Here is a 15,652-nt window from a genome sequence, read left to right on the forward strand (position 1 = left end):
AAACAACTGTATGACAAGAAATTCGACAACCTCAATGAAATAAACAAATTTCTGGAAACATATAATCTTCCAAAACTAAATCAAGAAGAAGGAAAAAGCCTGAATAGACTGATAACAACTACTGAGATAGAAGCAGTAATCGAAAAACTCCTGGCACACGAAAGCCCTGGACCAATAGCTTCACAGGCAAATTTTACAAAACATTTTGGGAAGAACTAATGCCTATCCTTCTCAAACTATTCCAAAAAATCCAAGGAGAGGGAAGACTCCCAAACTCTTTCTATGAAGCCTGTATTACTCTAATTCCAAAACCAGGTCAAGACACAACAAAGAAAGAAAACTACAGGCAATATCACTGATGAACATAGGTACTAAAATCCTCAACAAAATCTTGGAAAACCATATCCAGCAACACATTAGAAAGATCATACATCACGATCAAGTGGGAGTCATCCCAGGGATGCAAGGATGGTTTAATATTCGCAAATCAGTAAATGTAATACACCACATAAACAAAATGAAAGATAAAAACCACATGATCCTATCAATAGATGCTGAAAAGGCATTTGATAAAATACAACACCCATTTATGATGAAAACACTCAGCAAAATGGGAATAGAGGGAGCATACCTCAACATAATAAAGGCCATATATGAGAAACCTGAAGCCAACATCATACTCAATGGGCAAAAACTGAAAGCATTCCCCTGAGATCAGGAGCAAGACAAGGATGGCCACTCTCTCCACTCCTGTTCAACATAGTGTTGGAAGTCCTAGCCACAGCAATCAAACAAGAAAGAGAAATAAAAGGAATCCAAATTGGAAAAGAGGAAGTAAAACTGTCATTATTTGCAGATGACATGATAGTGTACATAGAAAATCCTATAGAGTCCATGAAAAAACTACTCAACCTAATAAGTGAATTTGGCAAAATAGCAGGGTACAAAGTGAGTATTCAGAAATTGAAGGCATTTCTGTACACCAACAATAAAATATCAGAGATAGAAACTAGGAAAAAAATCCCATTTACTATAGCAAGAAGAGAAATAAAGTACCTAGGAATATATTTAACCAAGGAGGTAAGAAACTTGTACTCGGGAAACTGCATAACACTGAAGAAGGAAATTAAGGAATATACAAAAAAAAAAAAAAAAAAAGGAAACATTTACCATGTTCATGGATGGGAAGAATCAACATCATTAAAATGTCCATACTACCCAAAGCAATTTATAGATTCAACTCAATCCCTATTAAAATACTTCAAAAACTTATATGGAACCAAAAAAGACCCCGAATAGCCACAGCAATCTTGAGGAAGAACAAAGTAGGAGGAATCACAATACCTGATATCAAACTATACTACAAAGCTACTGTAATTAAAACAGTCTGGTACTGGCATAAGATTAGCCACATAGATCAATGGAGCAGAATAGAGAGCCCAGAAATAAACCCAGAGCTCTATGATCAACTAATGTTTGACAAAGGGAGAAGGAACAAAATGGAGTGAAAAGAGCCTCTTCAACAAATGGTGCTGGGAGAACTGGACAGGGACATGCAAAAAAATGAAACTAGAGCATCAACTTAAACCATACACCAGAATAAACTCAAGAAGAATAAAAGACTTAAATGTAAGCGGTGACACCGTTAAAGTCCTGGAAGAAAACATAGGCAGGAAAATTTCAGATACCTCACGTAGCAATATCTTTGCTGATATATCTCCTAAGGCAAGGGAAATAAAGGAAAGAATAAACAAATGGGACTACATCAAACTAAAGAGTTTCTGCTCAGCTAAAGAAAACCTCAGCAAGATGAAAAGGAAACCAACCATATGGAAAACGTATTTGCCAATGACACCTCAGACAAGGGATTGATCTCCAAAATATATAAAGAACTTACACATCTCAACACCAAGAAGACGGACAATTCAATTAAAAAATGGGCAAAGAACTTGAACAAACACTTCTCCAAAGAGGACATACACAGGGTCCATAGGCATATGAAAGAATGCTCAACATCACTAGCCATCAGAGGGATGCAAATAAAAACCACAATGAGATACCACTTCACACCAGTAAGAATGGCCAACATCAACAAACCAAAAAACAAGTGCTGGCGAGAATTCAGAGAAAAGGGAACCCTAGTGCACTGCCGGTAGGAATGCAGGCTGGTGCAGCCACTATGGAAAACACTATGGAATTTCCTCAAAAAACTAAAAATGAAACGGCCTTTTGAACCAGCAATTCCATTGCAAGGATTATACCCAAAGAATCCTAAAACCCCAATTCAAAAGAATCTATGCACTCCTATGTTCATAGCAGCACTATTTACAATACCAAGTATTGGAAAAACAGCCTCAGTGCCCATCAGTGGATGAGTGGATCAAAAAACTGTGGTACATTTACACAATGGAATACTATGCAGCAGAAAGAAAGAAGGAACTCCTGCCATTTGCAACAATGGATGGAACTAGAGAGAATTATGCTTACCGAAATAAGCCAGGCAATTAAAGAGAAATACCATATGATATCATCTAACACAGGAAAGTGATGAACAACACAAATGAATGAGCAAAATTGAACCAGAGGCATGTAAACAAAAATTAGACTGACAGTGACGGGGGGGGGGGGGAGGGTGTAGTCAAGGAACCAGTATAAATGACCTATGGACATGGACAACGGGGTGGGGATTGACTGTGGGAGAACAGATGGGCGGGGTGGAGGGGGAGCAATGGGGAAAAGTGGGACAACTAATAGAAAAACAGTTTTAAAAAGTTAAAAGATTTAAAAAAAATAAATAAGCTGGCATAACCTCCATATTTTGTATTACTTACATCTTTATTGTAAATTTTTACTGTTTAGGGAGAGTTAGAGACTTTTCTTATCTGACCTGGAGTTAACACTGGAAAACCACAACTCTTGATTTACTATTTTGCTTTTTCAAGATGATTTTAAATAATAGTCATATTTTGGAACAGCATATTTTTAGAACTTGGAAGTTTCCTAAAGGAACTTTCTGCAGTAATTTGATGTTTTTGAGCAGTTAGGGGTCTGAAAAATAACTTCATACATGTTAAGCTGGGATGTTTAAATAGATTACGAGGCAGGAAATACCAAAGCAAAGTTTCCATGAATTTATAGTCCAGTCAATTCACACTTAAACATCTGGACTAATAAGGCCTATCTGAGGACCTTCAAAGGCTGAGCTACTGGTACCTTCTTGGGGTCCCATTCAGTCTTAAGAATGAGCTTTGGTAAACATGAAACCAGCTGGGCAATGGGCCAGTGGTGCTGGCTCTTGTGCTACTTGCCTCCTGGGGCTGGAGATTGAAGTGCACCGCTGTTCACTTTGGGTCTTGGGGTCTCTCATTCCACTGTTACTAACTGGATGTGCAAAAATTCACATATGTTTCCATAAGTATATCAAAGTGTTAGTGTCAATAGAAAAGTACCACATAAAACAAAATTCCTGGTATAAAGAAAGCTAGAAATATCATGTCGGGAATATTTTCAAAGTAATTTTTCTTCATTTTAAATATAGGTATCAATAGACTTAGCCCCAAAAGAACTATTAATGTAAATGGTCATATGTTAAGCAACAATATATAAGTAATACAAGCAGAAACAAAAGAAGGACTGTCCACTCCTAACACTTGTGCTCAGCATTGAGGTTCTAGCCAGTGTAGTAAGACAAGAGGAAGAATTCAAGCCCTGTCCAGTGTGGCTCAGTTGGTTGAGCATTGTCCCACAAAGTGAAGGTAACTGGTTCAATTCTGGTCATGGCACATGCTTGGTTTGCAGTTTGGTTTCCAATCAGGGCATGTGAGCGAACAGCCCATTGATGTTTCTCTCTCACATGGATGTTTTCCTCTCTTTCTCCCTTCATTCCCTTCTCTCTAAAAATGAATAAATAATTTTTAAAACAAAACAATTTGAGGCGTGCAGATTGGAAAAGAAAAAATAAAACTATCTTCTTTCAGAGCTATATTTTTGTATGTAGAAAATCCTAACATCTACAAAATAATCTAGAATAGGCAAGTTTAGCAAGATGGCAGGATACAAGATCAATACACAAAAATTAACTACTTTTATAATTTAAGCAATGAGTCATGTGAAAATAAAAGTAAAAATGCTTAATGGATTGCACAAAAATGTATAGGACTTGTACACTAAAATCTATGAATGTGGGACTTCTGGTCAAGATGGCAACATAGGCAGACATGGCTCACCTCTTCACACAACCATATCAAAATTACAACTAAAATATAGAACAACCATCACTCAGAATCGTCACAAACTGAGTTGAATGGAAGTCTGACAGCTACGGAATTAAAGAAACCACATCCATCCAACTGGTAGGAGGGGCATAGATACAAAATGGGCTGATCCCTCGCCCACATGTGGTGGACAAAAATTCGGGAAGGATATCTTGGGAGTTAGGGTCCCAGCCGCACTTCAGGCCCCCGAGCCCAGGGTTCCAGTGCCAGGAAGATAAGTTCCCACAACTTCTGGCTGCAAAAACCAGTGAGGACTGAGTCAGTGGAAGAAACTGCTAAAGCCCCAAGCAGTTCTTCTTTAGAGCCCACACACAGTCTCACCTACTCAGACCCACTCCCTCTGAGTTCCAGCACCAGGGTAGCAGTTTGAAAGGTACCAGTGGCATAAAGGAGGAACTGAAGTGTCTGGCATCAAGGCAAGCAGAGGCCATTGTCCCTTTTCTAAGCCCTTCCCCCACAGAGCTGGTGCCATTTCTGAGACTCCATCATCCTGGCTAACACTGTGTAACCTACCCTCCTTGGAGATCCCCAGAGACTCCACCCCACCCAACTTATGGGCCAATCCAAGTTTCTTTTCCATATGAATGGCTGGTCTTGCTCATACTTCACAACTTCCTAAATCCTATCACACAAGCAACAACTGGCCTCAGGGAGCCTCAGGCCCGGCACTGACAACAGCCAGCCTAGATTTACAGCTTGGCTTCACCTGGGACTCTCCAAGCCTAGCACAAGTAGCAGCCATTTCAGCTTGCTTTATAGCTCAGGAAGAGTGGCCTCAGGCAAAACACAGGTGGGGGGTCTGACCTTGGCCTGCACCATCGGGAAACCCCAGGGCCAGTGCACCCAGCAGACAGCGACAGGCCGTGTTGGAGCATCACCACCCTGCCCCTGCACAGCTGATCCTCCACATAGATTGGAGGTTGGTGGTAAGTGGTCTTAGCTAGTCCTTGAAGCTGACTAGTCTGGGTAAATCCCTCCCATTGATCTGCCAACAGCAACCAAGGCTTAACTATGAGAGGAGGGTCTACTCAGCCCACACGAAGGGCGCACCTTGAGTACCCAGCTTGGGTTATAGGGGAGGCTGCGCCACTGGACCCTTCAGAACACGTACTACATTAGGCCATGCTACCAAGACACGGAGTCATAGCAGCTCTACCTAATACACAGAAACAGACACGGGGAGGCTGCCAAAGTGAGGAGACAAAGAAACATGGCCCAAATGAAAGAACAGATCAAAACTCCATAAAAAGAGCTAAATGAAATGGAGATAAGCAATCTATCAGATGCAGAATTCAAAACACTGGTTATAAGGATGCTCAAGAAACTTAATGAGGACCTCAACAGCCTAGAAAGATCCCATCAGAAATGAAGGAAACACTAATTGAAGTAAAGCACAATTTACAGGGAAACAACAGTAGAGTGGATGAAGCTGAGAATCATATCAATGATTTGGAACATAGAGAAACAAAAAACAACCAATCAGAACACCAAGAAGAAAAAAATGCAAAAAAATGTGGATAGTATAAGCAGCCTCTGAGACAACTTCAAGAGGTCCAACATTCACATCATAGGGGTGCCAGAAGGAGAAGAGAAATAGCAAGAAATTGGAAATCTATTTGAAAAAAATACTGAAAGAAAGATTCCCTAATTTGGTGAAGGAAACAGACATGCAAGTCCGGGAAGCACAGAGAGTCCCAAACAAGCTAGACTCAAAGAGGACCACACCAAGACACATGATAATTAAAATGCCAAAGGTTAAAGATAAAGGGAGAATCTTAAAAGCAGCAAGAAAAAAGAAGTTAGTTACCTACAGGGGAGTTCTCATAAGACTGTCAGCTGATTTCTCAAAAGAAACTTTGCAGGCTAGAAAGGACTGGCAGGAAATATTCAAAGTCATGAAAAGCAGGGACCAACAGCCAAGATGGCTCTACCCAGCAAAAAGCTATCATTTAGAATTGAAGAGCAGATAAAGAGATTCCCAGACAAGAAAAAACTAAAAGAGTTCATCATCCCCAAACCATTATTATATGAAACGTTAAAGGGACACATTGAAGAAGAAAACTATGAACAATAAAGTGGCAAAAAAAAATCCATATCTGTCAACAATTGAATCTAAAAAACAAACTAAGCAAACAAGAAGAACAGAGACAGACTCATGGATACAGAGAGTTTTAATGATTGCCAACCAGATGGGAGGGGGGCTTGGGGGAATGGATGAGGAGGTACAAATGGGTATTTACAGAATAGCCATGGAGACGTAAAGTACAGTATAGGAAATGGAGTAGCCAAAGAACTTACATGCAAGACCCATGGACTTAAATAATGGTGGGGGGATTGCCTGAGGGAGTGGGGGGTGCTGGGTGGAGGGGAGAGAAGGGGAAAAATTGGGACAACTGTAATAGCATAATTTAAAAAATCAATGAGTGTTGCTGAAAGTAAAGATCTAAATAAATGGAGAGATATATTGTTGTATTAGAGGGTACAATATTATTAAGATGGCAGTTTTCCCGATATTGATCTACAGAGTCAATGCAATTCTTGTCAACGTCCCTGAAGGTTTGTTTGTTTGGCCTTTTTGTTTGTTTGTTTGTTTTTGTAGAAGTTGACAAGCTAATCCTAAAATTTATGTGGAAAAGAAGAAATAATTTTGAAAAAAGAATATTGGAGAACTGATTTCAAAGCTTACTATAAAGCTACAGCAATGAAAGTAACATGGTATTGGTATAAGGATAGACATATAGATCAATGGGACAAAACAGTTCAGAAATAAACCCTCATATTTATAATCAGTTGATTTTCAACACCGGTGCCAAGACATTTCAATGGGGAAGGAGTAGTGTGGAGTATTTTAAACATGGTGCTGGAGCAATTAGATATCCATATGCAAAGAAATGAAGTTACAGCCTTACTTCACACCATACACAAAAATTTCCAGAAGATGGATCAAAGATCCACTGTAGGCTTAAAACTGTGAAAATTTTAAAATATAGGAGTAAATCTTCATTACCTTGTGGTAGGAAAAGAGTTCTTAGGTATAACACAAGGGATTTGGGGAAATGTCGGAAATGTTCTAAAACCGGATTGAGATGATGGTGGTACAGCTCTATGAATTTATGAGAAATCACCAAACTGTACACTTACTGTCAGAGAAGGAAAACTCTGACTCCAAAAAACCTCCGCTGCCTTGCGGCATACCTCTTCAGGGGAAAGGCTAAGGGAGTAAACCCCGACAGAAAATCCGGAGCCGGAGTCCCTAAGGCGGTTTGACGTTGTAGTCAACACCGGCAACTCCTGCGGCGCACCTGAAGCCAAGCTGTATTGACTCCATCTTTCCCTTGGATCCTTCAGCTGCGAAGAGAGGGGGGGTCTGCTGCATGGGCAACAGCAGACCCTCCATATCACCCTGCCCAGGCTCTGTAGCTTCAGCTTCACTGGAGAGGACACTCCAGCGTCATCACAAGATGTCGATTCAACACAGGAGGAGACAGATACCGTGTCACTCCCGAGTTGGACTGCACAACCATTCTCGGCGGTGCAGATAGACTCTTAAGAAGCTACACCATCGTCTCTCAAGACGGACGGCTGCCGACGACACTTACTGTACAATTTATAAATGATACTTCAATAAAGCTTTTGAAGGTGAAAAATGAAAAGTAACTTATTTTCTTTTTATTTAAAAACATCTACTTTACCCTTTTTGTATTTTTTTAAGGTAAAGCACTGTTAGAAGTTTCTTCCATGTGCTGTGGGTTATAGTCTAGTGTCACTTGTAATCAATCCATCGCTCCCAATACAACATTGGTTTCCAGTGTACCCTGGCACTGTCTCTGTGTCCTAACACCAGTCCAGCAAAGCCAAGCTGCCTGCTCCCTGCAGTGCCCACAAAGCTCACTGAAGGGGTCATCCCAGTAGATTTCACAGAACCATTGCACTAATTTTCCCATCTCAGTATTTAGCTTTATGGCTAACATTTTGCTTTTAACTGACTTTAAAATGCTAAATTTATTTTTCTCTCCCAAGAACTGTTTTATTAGCCATTGTGTAGGTATACCTTGTGGAAGACGTCCAAATTGTTTTCTTTTGTTTAAAAACATTATGAATTACATAATTTTATGTATTTTTCAGTAAAAGGGGTCTCCTGGGGATATCTTCTCAGAGTAAAATATTTTAGTTAATTCTTTTAGCTCATTACTTCTTAATTTAATTACATATTTGTCATTTCCCAAAGTTCACAGCTGTTTCACAAATTTTTTGACATAATACTAATTTTTTTATCTTTTTACTGTGGTAAAATATACATAACATAAATTTTACCCTTTTAATCATTTTTAACTGTTCAATTCAGTGGCATTAAGTACATTCCTATTGTTGGGCAACCGTCACATCTCTAAACCTTTTTCAGCTTCCTCAGCTGAAACTCTGTACACATTAAACCGCAACTCTTTATTTCCTTATCTCCCAGCCTGTAGAAGTCACCATTCCACTTCCTGTCTCAATGAATCTGACTACTGTAGAAACCTCATAGTGTAAGTGGAATCATATCATATGTGTTCTCTTATGTCTGGCTTATTTTACCTAACATAATGTGCTCAAGTTTCATCCATGTTATATCAGAATTTCCTTCCTGTTAAAGGCTGAAAAATATTTCGTTGTATGTATATACCACATTTTGTTTATCCATTTACCCAATATAAAATGTTTTATGATAGACAATTATATAATAGGGAAAAAAGTCTCAAAGCTGTCTGGTAGTAGGGAATTTAGCCTTACTTCCATCCCCATGCAGTTGCTCTATCTGAGCTCCAAGTTAGCTCCTAGGTTATACATCATTGTGAAAGAAATGTATGATTTTCACTGAAAGTATTATTAATTACAGGAGTCCCTCTAGTTCCCTTATTTGTTCAGATGAATTAATTCTGAAAACAGGGGTTGGAATTACTATAAAATACCAAGAATAATGAATCCGCTTGTCCCCGGTACCAGTAGTTCCCATTGAGTGTCATTCTCTTTTATGACACCACAGTAAACTTTACCAGGAGGCAAAGCACTGATTCTTCTTCATGCTATTCTCACAAAAAGAAGGCATTCCCCCACCCCCGCCACCCACAGAATGGAATGTGATATGCTCAGTTGAAGAACATTCAATGGGCTTAGCTTACAGCATTCACAATCCAGGAACATAGATGCTCCTTATCTTTGTGATCCTTCAAACATTATCTCATAAAACCACTTCTGCCAGACTGTCTTTGTTTTCTTCTCTTTTAACTTTCCACAACAGAAATTCATTTTTGCTTACAGCTACTTGTACAAATGCTTGGTGTTTACCTTAAGATAAAGGGCATATCTTAAGTCAAGAATTACTATATTGCATCAGTAATTAAATAAAATAGTATATGACACACCTAATGTAAATGTTTTCTTTTAAGGCAGGAAATAATTAAAAGGATATTTATTTAGTGTAAATATCATGTAATTATTACTTCAATATGTAGAGCACATTAAGAATGAGTTTTTAACACTTTTAAAAAATGTTTTTAAATGTCTTTAATGGAAAAGAAATTTCTATCATAGTGAAATTTCTCCCAGTTGGGCAAACTCTTTGATCTGGTATTAAAAAGTGCTCTATTTTGCAAGATTTGATTAAAAGCAAAATAAAGTCTATATATGTCTACATAGGTTTGTTTTCCCTCATGTTTTCTTTTGCTTGCTCAAGAGTAGGCATTATGATTTATTTCTTCCACAACTCAATTTTAGAGTTATTTGCCAACTGAAAAAGTCCCAGAGAACAGTCAGCTTAGGTCATCTGAAGCCAGTGTTTGAGTTCCTCAGAGAGAGCTGCAAAATGACCAGAGAGCTGCAAAATGCCACAGTGGCTTACACCATTAGCCCAGTCATTTTAGATTGAACTAGAACATTAAATAAGTCTTAATTTCTTGGATTCAAAACTAATCCCTTGTAAGTGTAATGTTCTAATGGGATTGAAACAAAAGCAGGTCTGTATAGACAAATAAAACCTAAGCCAAACAAGGGTCTTCTTAGGGGTACTTTCAGTGTCAAGATCCAAAGTGTTTTACAACTCTTTCAGGAAATCTTCAATTGGCCCAGATATACTGATTTTTCAATTTCTTCTTTGCTCTCAGAAGAAAACTCGTAATAGATTTAGTTAAGAGTGTCATATTACTAAGCCAGCTGGGCCCCTTTTTAAGTAGACTTTGTGATTTTCTAAAACTTGATTTATATTAGCATTTCATTGGTGTACTCTTAGGTTAAAGCTTTCCTGGGACGTCGAACTCAAGGGCTTCCAGGAACATTCCTATTGGCCACCAAATACAATATACAGTACATCAGATATTCATTTATAATTCGAGTTGCCCAGTATAAACTGGGACATAGTATTGGTAGCACCCCAAACCTTTCTCCAGGGAAAATCCAAATTCCAAGGTGGGACTCCTGCTACTTTATTATGATTACTAGATTTGTGGCTGTGTTGCCTTTTCTTTTTAATGTGAGAAACAAGTTTAGTTTAAGATTTATAAAATTTAGCTATTTGCATGTTTTCTGAACTTTTAGAGGAAAAGTTAACATACAGTACAAATTGTGAAAAATAATGTGCAGCCCTGGCTGGTGTGGCTCAGTGGATTGAGCGCCGACCTGTGAACCAAAGGGTCACTGGTTCGATGCCCGGTCAGGTCACATGCCTGGGTTGTGGGCCAGGTCCCCCGCTGGGGGCCCACGAGAGGCAACCACACATCAGTGTTTCTCTCCCTCTCTTTTTTCCTCCCTTTCTCTCTCTCTAAAAGTACATAAATAAAATCTAAAAAATAATAATGTGCAAATAAAATCTAAGTACACTCTTAAAATGAATGGAGTACATCATCTCTATCCAGGTGGAGAGTCATCTACATGACTACTCTGAGTGCTTCTTCAATTTTGTTTTTTTTTTTTAAGTTACATTGACTTTTAGAAATTTTATAGGGGGGTGAAGAGCCACAGTGTGGAGAAGGCAGCCCCAAGCTGGGACCCCTCTGGCCCTACACCCCCGCCCCTGCACATGGCTCCTCCCTGGCAACGCAGGGTGGTTGGGCTGGCATTCTGGGAAGTGGTGGCAGCAAGGGGCCAGACCAGTGGAGTACAAAATCTGTTTTAAAAGTGGACAAAGGATATCATGGATTGCAGGTGAGGTGATTAATACCTCAAGTCTGCAACATGCCAACAATGGCCGCAGTATCAAAACTCTGAACCTGGACTTGAGAGTTTCAGTCCTGGTCACTGCCCAAACTGAATGGTGACCCCAGACCATTGGGGTGGAAGCTATTTACCAGCTGGTCATCCGTGTTCCCAGGACCAGTCGTTCTGCTGCAGAAGCCACATTTGGTCTGAGACACAGAAACAGGGAGACTCCTGCTCTGTCAAGAATGAACCGTCCCATTACATCGCACTCACCCACCTGAGGTTCAAACCCTCCTGCTCTTTAACCTACAGAATGTGTGTGCAGTTTTTATCTCATTGGCACCTGGGCAGCCTTTTGAGGATGTGAAGCTAGCAGGCAGGCAAAGACTGACCTCTGCATGCCTCCCCATTTATAGAATGTTCTTCATGAACTCCCCTCTTGTGCTTGCTCTCCACTCTCCATGGGAGGCCTTTGCGTTGCCGGGGAACTGTAGGTTTCCCAGCCCCTCCTCGGAGCCAGAGGGCAGGGAGAGTACAGTAGCAGGCCTCAGAGTGACCCACGTGTGGGGCAGGAGCCAGGAGCATGCTCTGCACAGGGGCCAGAGGGGTTGTGACATCCAGCTGGCCGCCAGCCCCACCTTAGCTGCTTGTGGTCTTGCTGCTGATTTTGACCCCAAGGGGAAGAAGGAAGCCTCAGACTTTAGCCCCTGGGTGCTGGATTTGAACAGTAACAATTCTGTGGACCGAGACATTGAGGAATCCGTCCAGGAGTATACCTAAAGGCCAAGAGCAAGGTCGCACAGCCCAGAGCCACAGATGGGGACAGTCAGTACAAACCCGAGCCTTCTCAGAGCAGCCCCAGACTGCCCTGTGTCCCCCAAAATTCACACCTGGCCTAGGAGGTGTCCTTGGCAGCCCATGGAAGTCAGCGAGGCCCCAGGCTCCACCTCCTAGGTCAGCATAAGCAGCAAGGACTCCTTGGAATAGAGCATCCAGGCAGAAATAGAGCATTTTATGAGTGAGAAAAGACAGCATGAGGCCCCAAAATGTGACATGCCAGCAGGTAATAAACCAGGCCCCAATGACAACTTGGCCAAATCAGAAGTCAGATACAGTGAAGAGCTAGTCATCAAGGTGCGTCGGCAGGATTTGGTGGGATCTTGTAAGGAGTTTGTCTTCTGGAAACATCCCAGGTTGGCTAAGGTGACTGCTCAGCCCAGAGGCCTCAAGTCTAATGTCCCCACCAAACCAGAGAGTTTGGGTGGCACAAAGTTGGCAGCACCCGGGCCAGCCACTGACTGCTGCACTGAAGAAACCCAGGGTAAAGGTGGGGTCAAGAGGAACCTGGGCCCCTGGAGAAGGAGACAGGGAGTCAAAGCATGGCCTTGGTACACAAGGCATCCAGCTCCAGCAGTGCCAACAGCATCAACGAGGCCATCCAGCTGTACCAGCCGCAGAAAAGGAGGCAAGCAGGGACCACTGCAGAAAACCTAGCTGTTGGAGACACAACCTGACCCTCCTGCCCACAGCATGAGCCATGCCACAAAAAGTGCCTTGCCCAAAACCCACAGGGAAATGCTAGGCAAGTAGAAGCCAATGACCTCGAAGCTGGAGGACCTTGGCCCAGGTGGCCTTAACCCTGACCATTCCTCCAAGCCACCAAAGGAAACCGAAGCCTTTGCACCCCCAGGAAATGCAGCGGCTAAGAGCGAGTTTATGGACCAGTGCTCGTATCGGGCAGACACGTCACCGAGCTGATGTGCACTGAAGTGGTCCTGGACATACCCAAAATGATCCTGCTGGCCCCTGGAGAGGGCAGTGACCCCTGTCCGCCAGCTCGCTCCCTTGTCCCTCAAATGTGCCTTCTTGCTTAGACAGTGACAGCAGCTCTGTGGACAGTGACAACAATATAGAGCAAGAGATCCAGATGTTTTGGGTGCTGCAGGTACAGTCAGGGAGTTTGCTGGCCAGAACAGCCATGTGCCTGCAGTCCACAGAGAGCCTACTGCCATTGCTTGGCCTCAACCGACAGGCTGGTGGCCCTAAGGCCCCTGTATCTAAAACACTGAGCTGCAAAAGGAAACGCAGAAGAGGTGGCAATGCTTTGTGGTGGTCCATACCCAAGACAATAAGAGAGACAGCAAAGGAGGGTGCCCCAGACACTGACCTCAGCCAGCAAAACGTGCAGCCTGGTTGGGCAAAGCCAGCAAGGCCCCTGGAAGGGAGGGCAGGCAAGGGGGAAGCCTGTCTCCTGCAGGAAAGTCAAGCTGGGTGATGAGCACATGGCCCCAAATGCAAGGGGCAGCATGTCACCAGAACACAGGAAGGTGGTGGAGGTGGAGAGTATAGATGAGAGAGAGAGTTCTGAGGACAAAAGCAGCTTGCTGGACAGCAACAAGGACCTGGACAGTGCCATGAAGGACTTGTTGCAATTCAAGTGGAAGCTCAAGAAGAGGTGCAGAGACCCCAGAGCTGTGTGCAGGAAGAATGTCAGGTTCAGGACTACCAAGATATGGGCCCTGGGTCAGCAGGTGGCTTCTAGAGAGACTGGAAGGACAGAAGCCCACACTTGTTGAAAAACTGCCTCTCATGGGGCTGGGTGGAGGTGGGAAAGGGGAGAAAAAGTGAGAACTGTAATAGTGTCAACAATTTTTTTTAAAACCTGCCTCTCAATGTCCAAAAGGGACAACAGGGAGAACTCACTGAGGAAACCTTCCAGCATCTTCTGCAACTGGACAGAGTGAACAAAGCCGGGCAGCACTGGGCCCACGGACATGCCCTTGGCCCTCCCGTCAGGGCAAAGAGCCTGCAAAGGACATGTGTTCTCCAGTGAGGCAGAGGCCCACCACCTTCAGTGCTCACCCACCAGCCCCAGCTCTCAGTTTGATGACAGCAGTTTCATGGGTAGTGACAACAACATCGAGCTGGAAATAAGCAGGTTTTTGGCCAAAAAGGCTAAGGACTCCATGGGCGGTTCAGAAACTCAAGAAAGGGTCCCAGGCCACAGCCACTGTGCTCAAAGGTGGGCCCAGCCCTAGCCCTTCAGCCTAGCATGTACACATAAAGCCAGAGGGGCAGGGGGACCCCTCAACCAGTCCCAGAACCAAGGGGGTGGCCCCTACAGACAAAGAGCAGGCCTGCCTCCCTGCTGCTGTGTCCAGAGGCCAGCTGGTGCCACCCAGGATCACCAGTGGGACTGTGTCTGCCAGAGGGTCACCCGCAGGTAGGCGAAACCTTTATCCCCACAAGGGGCCAGGCCTGCCGCCAGGGATACTACTTTTGGTCAGCTATCCAGTTGTGTGGAAGCAGGCGCCCAGGCAGGGAGCCCCAGTGGGGCCTTGCCCATGACCTCTCGGAGCCAGAGCACACTGACTTGGAGCCCAGGAGCAGATGGGAGGGGGTGGCTGCAGGCCAGTCTCAACCCTCCTGTGTGACGGTATTGCCCACCAGAGTTGGCTGCAGAGCACGTGAGCACCTAGTTCTGAAGGCAAGGATATGGCATGGAAAGGGAACCTGGGGAGCAAACGGGAGAAGGAGCCCAGCCTCGCCACAGAGCCCAAGAAAGACCTGCCCTTCACCGGCTTTTCCCTGCTGCTCTCCACGACTTATTCCATTTTGGGAGTAATGTTTTCTTGGGGGCCAAGCCAGCAGACCTCTTCATCCCCAGCTTGAACCTGCCTCTGCAGAGCCTATCCCTCTCAGTCTTCAGAGAGGCTCCAGCAGGCCAGGACCTCATGTTTGGAAGCTCAGACTTGCTTCTGAAGAAGGAGGGTGGGCACTGGCCCAAGAGGAAGGCACCAGCAGTGCTCAGCTTACATGACAGCAGTAACTTGGGTTCAGACAAGGACATTTTAGACCTGAGATATAGACAGAGGATGGATAGAGATGACGAGGACCAGGAGGCCTGGGATAGCGATGCCAGTGAGCTGAGCAACACTTCCATGGAAGATGACAACCTCGTGGCCAGGGTCCTCAAGATGCATGTATGCGTCCTGGCATCATCATGTATGTGGACAGCACATGTATATGTGTGTACCTGTGTGTATATAGGTGACATCATGGGTAAAAGGAGGGAACGGGAGCCACTGTAACTGCCCTGTACATAGGTACACTAATGAGAAATGATGCCTTTCTTTAACACGTGTGTCCTGGTAAATATGATTTTTGTAGCTTTTTGTAAATTGTTTAAAATGCTCAGCTGTTTGATT

General features: G+C 43.2%; 1 protein-coding gene and 1 pseudogene across 10 annotated transcripts in view; both read left to right on the forward strand.

The window, feature by feature from the left end:
* Window positions 1-15,652, forward strand: part of CASK (calcium/calmodulin dependent serine protein kinase) — a 419,618-nt gene that overhangs the window by 323,916 nt on the left and 80,050 nt on the right. The gene's annotated exons all lie outside the window — the stretch shown is intronic.
* Window positions 11,862-15,535, forward strand: LOC149991561 (protein phosphatase 1 regulatory subunit 26-like; annotated as a pseudogene).

Source organism: Furipterus horrens, unplaced genomic scaffold (genome assembly GCF_987537825.1).
Source record: "Furipterus horrens unplaced genomic scaffold, mFurHor1.1.pri manual_scaffold_17, whole genome shotgun sequence".
Classification (NCBI taxonomy): domain Eukaryota; kingdom Metazoa; phylum Chordata; class Mammalia; order Chiroptera; family Furipteridae; genus Furipterus; species Furipterus horrens.